This window comes from Nicotiana attenuata, chromosome 12 (genome assembly GCF_001879085.1).
Source record: "Nicotiana attenuata strain UT chromosome 12, NIATTr2, whole genome shotgun sequence".
NCBI classification, from domain to species: domain Eukaryota; kingdom Viridiplantae; phylum Streptophyta; class Magnoliopsida; order Solanales; family Solanaceae; genus Nicotiana; species Nicotiana attenuata.
In genome coordinates this window covers 50952039-50958766 of record NC_032000.1, presented here as the reverse complement: position 1 = coordinate 50958766, position 6728 = coordinate 50952039, and positions in this window count along the sequence as shown.

Here is a 6728-nt window from a genome sequence, read left to right as displayed (position 1 = left end):
CACCAACCCAAATCTGGACATCCTTAGCCCAATTGCCTTTCCCCCGCCGAGAATGAAATACCGCATCTCTAAATCATACACTGAGTAAACCTCCCTTCTAGTCATTCACTGCCCCGACACGTAGGCAAGCATCCTACCATCACATCAATACTGCGCGACAATCGTTCATAAGCATCATGGCAACTTGTGCCTAGCCTCAGAGCTCTCAGAAATACAGCTAACAAGCTGAAATGACAGAATATCCTTCCACAAGGCGACGACAATAGTCAAATCAACTACGCCGGGAAAAGCATCCCGCACCACCTCTGTAGTACCTTTAAAATTTCTCAATTCCTGGTTTACAATAAGCGCTCCACGTCGCATAAGATTGAATAGGAAGGAAATAAAGGCATAAGCCTCAAAGGAATCAAACCGCACGATGAGGAATCAAGAAGGGAAGCACTCCTAATAGCCCTGTAGCCTCCCGAAGATAAGTACAGACGTCTCCGTACCGATCCGCGAGACTATACTAGACTTGCGCATGACTCGTGAGACCTAAGGGAACCTAGTGCTTTGATACCATGTTGTCACGATCCAAAATCCACTAAGGGTCGTGATGGCGCCGGACACCAATGTCAGGAAAGCCAACACCAATTTACTTGAAATTCCTTGTTTTAACATTTTCGAAATCGTTCTTTTTGTACATTAAACAATAAGTAATAAGTTTTACTGAATAGATACTGATGTCTTTAACAAACTCATTATTAAACAATCCACATCCCAGAACCCGGTGTCACAAGTGCATGAACTATCTCTAGGAAACAAAATAATACAACAACTATCCGGGAATACAAATAGGACAGATAATAAATATGGAAATCTGAAAGAGAATCTGCTGGCTGCGGGTCGTCTCGAGAAGTGCAGCTCACCTAAGTCTCCGTATTAACCATGCTGCTACGCCCACTAGGCCGCTAGAGATGCAGGTGCCTGTGCAACAAAAATGCACAGCAAGTGTAGCATGAGTACAAAAACAACGTGTACTCAGTAAGTATCCCGCCTAATCTCGAAGAAGTAGAGACGAGAGGTCGACTTCGACACATACTAGTGGTCCAATGATGATACATCAATAATATAACAAGTCGGGGATTTATATAAACATGAATGTAATTCAATAGAGTGAAGCAAGTAAACAATTCTTTCTTTTATATGAAAATTTCCAATTTTCCTTTTCATCATTTATACATATATTTCTCAAGACGGAAATAAACAATATCAACTTCAGATAAATTACAAGGCAAGCCATACAAGTATGCGCAAATCATGTCGAGGACGTACGAACCGATCCAACAATATTTAAACTGTGCACTGCCAGAGGGTCGAATGACGCGAACCACAGATGCATCTATTACCCCGCTCGCGAATCATACATGCGACGCTGTCAAATGTAAATAAACATAACAATCAGTCAATAAAGGATTCATCAGAGAACAATTATCAAAAAGAAAAGTCAATTCCCTTTTAACAATTCTAGAAAATGAAGTTTAATCTTTTAGAAATCCATTTACTAATTCGATGTGATTTAAGCAATTCAAACTGTCAATAAAATTACAAATATTCCAAGTATAGCATGCTTTCGGGTCCTAGACTACCCCGACTTAAACATAATAGTAGTTACGCACGGACTCTCGTCACCTCGTGCGTACGTAGCCCCCACAAATAGGAGCACATAACCAATTAACTCACCTATGGGGACAATTCCCTCTTACAAGGTTAGAAAGGAGACTCACCTCGCTCCGAAGTTCCATAACGACATTCCACACCTTTCCGAAGACTCAAATCGATGCACAATGCTCCAAAACTAGCCAATAATTGTGTAAACTCATTAATATATGATCAATTACTCATTACCATCCAATTTATAACAATTCCTAACCCCGATCGAAAAGTTGACAAAATTGCCCTCGAATTCACGTGCCCGGATTCCGAAATTTTTCGAAGTCAAAGTTTACACATAACCTCACGAACTCAAATATATAATTTACTCTCAATTTCATGCCCAAAATCGTGGTCAAATCCAAGAAAACGAATTTTCTAGGTTTCCCTCTAACCCCAAGATTCTACCCATTTTCATGCTCAAATTCGTATATAATCAAGGTATTTAACTCACAAGGGGTGGAATTAACTTACCTCATGTTTGATGATGAAATCCCTCTCTTGAAGCTCTCCAAAAATCACCCAAACAAGAGAAAAATAGGAGGAAATGAACCAAATCTCCGTTTTTATAAAATCCTCTTCTGCCCAGCGACCTTCGCACCTGCGGACACTAGATTGCTTCTGCGGTTCCGCAGGTGCGGTTAAAAATCCGCTTCTGCGGAAAACCTCCCAGCTGCCCCAGTCTGCTTTTGCGCCGCCCCGACCGCATCTACGATCTCGCAGGTGCGGAAAATTCTTCGCACCTGCGGCCTCTGACCCCCTTCACTTCTAGCCACTTCTGCGGTTCTTTTCCTCACTTTTGCAGGGCCGCTTCTACGGTGAAGCCTCCGCAGGAGCGGTTACACCAGCATCCAAACCCCCTTTCAACTCATCCTTTAAGTCCTAATCGATCCGTTACCAATCCGGAATCCACCTGAGACACCTGGTGTCACGACCCTAACCCCGAACTCGGTCGTAATGGCGCCTCTCGTGAAGACAAGGCCAGCCAGTTCAACCCAATTTATCTTTTAATACAGCTAACCAACACATAATAGTCTAAAACATGATTTACTAACACAGAATAGCGGAAATATCAATAAAAATGCAGAAAAATCCAACCCGACACAGCCCTAATCGGGGTGTCACAAGTCACGAGCATCTATGAACCACAATACAGTCTGCTAAAGTCAAAAACTACTACATTTGTTTGGAAAGAACAGGAATGATAGGGAAAATAGAGACACGGGATGCGGACGTCAACAGCTACCTCGTAATCTCCGAAGAAGCCCGCCTGGAACTGGAGGAAATCAACACTCCGGAGCGGAACCAGCTACGCGTGAATCAGCACACAAGGTGCAGGGAGTAAAGTGAGTACTCCAACTCAGTGAGTAACGAATATGAATAATGACTGAAAGTAAGAAAACACGTAAAGCACAAGACAGTCTATAATGAAGCAGTAAAATCATTTATAATCAGGAAAACCAGTAAGAAACAGAAAAAAATGCTCTTTAAACCAGTAAACAGGTAATTGACAGATAATTATGATAAAGTAAACAAATAAAAGTTCGCCCCTCAGGCACAGTAACATCACAACCGCCCCTCGGGCAATATCTCACAACAGTAACAGCCCCTCGGGCTCAATCTCACATCACAATGGGTACCCGCGCTCACTGGGGGTGTGCAGACTCCTGGAGGGGCCCCTTACGGCCCAAGCGCAATAACAAGCCATATCGTGGCATCAAATCTAGGCCCTCGGCCTCATATCAATCAAGCCACCTCGTGGCGTACATATATCAGGCTCTCGGCCTCCAATCATTATCAGTATCCCCTCACAATATAGGCCCTCGGCCTTACTCAGTCAAAAATCATCACAAGCCCCTCGGGCAATAGTAAAACAGTGTTTCTCAGCCCAAACATCATTTAAAATATCACTTAAATCTCAAACTGAGTAAAAACGGCTGAGTAGTAAAACAGTGGAATTTAATATGATTGAGTTCAAGTAGTAAGTCAAAACAGTGAGGAAATATCAAATAAAAGCCCCGAAGGGTTCAAGTAGTTGGCACGAAGCCCAAATATGGCATTCAGCCCAATAAACGATGATAACAAATAGTTTTAAATCAAATACGCGGTAAAATCATCAATCGGGACGGACCAAGTCCAAATCCCTAATAGTACACGACCCCACGCTCGTCATCGAGCGTGTGCCTCACCTCAATATAGTACTATGATGCACAATCCAGGGTTTCAAACCCTCGGAACATCATTTACAAGCATTACTCACCTCGAACCGGCTAAATCCCTAGCTCGCGACGCCTTTGCCCTTCGAATTGGCCTCCACGCGCGTCGAATCTATCTAAAATCAGAACGAGAACGTCACAATATGCTAAGGGAACAAAACCCAAGCGAAAACAATCGAAAAATACCAAAAATCCCGAAATTAGCAAAACCTGAGCCCTGGGCCCACTTCTCAAAACTCAGAAATTTTTACACCAATAGGTTCCTTATCTCCCCACGAGTTCATACATACCAAAAACATCAAAATCCGTCCACAAAATACCCTTCAAATCCCAAACCAAAAATCCAAAATTCCAAGCCCTAGTTCTTCCATTTTTAGCTTAAGTTTCCATGATTTTCTAGGTGGATTTCACAATAGAATCGAGTTTTAGGTCCGAAATTCTTACTTCCAAATGTTTCCCCTTGATTCCCTCTTTAATCTCCTTCAAAAAGCTCCCAAAATGACAAACTATGGAGGAAATGAGCCCCAAAATCGCGGATGATATGAATTAAAAACATTCTGCTCAGGCCTTTTCGCATCTGCGGCACAATACCCGCTTCTGCGGTACCGCATCTTCGGAAATCACTTAACGGGCCAATTACCGCATCTGCGGTCCACTCGCCGCATCTGCGGCTCCGCAGGTGCGGTCCTTCTACCGCATCTGCGGTTTCTGACTGCTCCCTTCAAATCCGCAACTGCGGCCAACCCCTCGATATGCGACGCCGCACCTGCGGTCCCCAAACCACAGGTGCCAAAATATCAGAAGCAGCAACTTCAGCAGTTGCAACACAATCCAATTTTCTCTGTTAGCCACCCGAAATCACCCCGAGGCCCCCGGGACCTCAACCAAAAGCACCAACACATCCTAAAACCTTATTCAAACTTGCTCCAATCCTCAAAACACCTCGAACAACATCAAATCACCCGAAACACATCGACTTCAAGCCTAAGTTCTAAAAATTTTCCGAAATACGCTTTTGATCAAAAACCCAACCAAACCACGTCCGAATGACCTGAAATTTTACACACACATCCCATATGACATAAAGAAGCTACTGCAACTCTCGGAATTCCATTCCGACCCCTGTATCAAAATCTCACCTACCCACCGGAAATCGCCAAAATATCAACTTCGCCAATTCAAGCCTAATTCTATTCCGGACCTTCAAAACCCATTCCGATCACGCTCCTAAGTCACAAATCACCTCCCGAAGCTAACGGAACCACCGGAACTTACATCCAAGCCCTCTAACACATAAGTCATCATCCGGTTGACTTTTCCAACTTAATCTTTCTTAAAAGAGACTAAGTGTCTCAACCCTCACCAAAACCAACCCGGATTCAACCCAACCAACCCGATACCTCAAAATATGGATGAAACAAAGCAATAAGAAGTAGAAATGGGGGAAACGGGCTGGTAACTCATGAGACGACCGGCCGGGTCGTCACATCCTCCCCAACTAAAACAAACGTTCGTCCTCGAATGAGTCAAGAAACATACCTGAAGCCTCAAACAGGTGAGGATATCTGCTCCGCATCTCCCGCTCGGTCTCCCAGGTGGCCTCCTCCACGGGCCGACCTCTCCACTTCACCTTCACCGAAGCTATATCTTTTGATCTCAACTTCCGAACTTGACGCTCCCAAATAGCTGCTGGCTCCACATCATAAGTCAAATCACCCTCCAACTGAACAGTGCTGAAATCCAGAACATGAGACGGATCTCCAATATACTTACGGAGCATAGAAACATGGAAAATCGGATGCACACTCGACAAGCTGGGTGGCAAGGAAAGCTCATAAGCCATCTCCCCAATCCTCTGAAGTACCTCAAAAGGCCCAATACCGCAGACTCAACTTCCCTTTCTTTCCGAATCTCATAACACCCTTCGTGGGCGAAACCTTCAACAGGACCTTCTCACCAACCATGCAGGACACATCTCGAACCTTCCTGTCAGCATAAGTCTTTTGCCTCGACTGCGCTGTACGAAGTCTCTCCTGAATTTCCTTCACTTTATCTAAAGCATCCTGAACCAAATCTGTCCCCAATAGCCTAGCCTCACCGGGCTCAAACCAACCAACTGGAGATCTACACCGCCTCCCGTACAAAGCCTCATATGGAGCCATCTGGATACTCTACTGGTAGCTATTGTTGTAAGCAAACTCTACAAGCGGTAGAAACTGATCCCATGACCCTCCAAAATCAATAACACAAGCGCGTAGCATATCCTCTAATATCTGAATAGTGCGCTCGGACTGCCCGTCCGTCTGAGGGTGAAAAGCTGTGCTCAATTGTACCTGAGTGCCCAACTCTCGCTGAACAGACTTCTAGAACTGGGAAGTAAACTGATGCCCCGATCTGAAATGATGGAAACTGGGACACCATGCAACCAAACAATCTCTCGAATATATATCTCTGCCAACCGCTCTGAAGAATAAGTAGTACAGATAGGAATGAAGTGCGCGGACTTGGTCAGCCTATCCACAATCACCCAAATAGCATCGAACTTCTTCAAAGTCCAAGGGAGTCCAACTACAAAATCCATAGTCATCCGCTCCCACTTCCACTCTAGAATATCCATCCTCTGAAGCAAGCCATCCGGTCTCTGATGCTCATATTTCACCTGCTGACAATTGAGACACCGAGCTACAAATCCCACAATATCCTTCTTCATTCTCCGCCACCAGTAATGCTGTCTAAGATCCTGATACATCTTCGCGGCTCCTGGATGAATAGAATACCGCGAGCTATGGGCCTCCTCCAAAATCAACTCCCGAAGCCCAT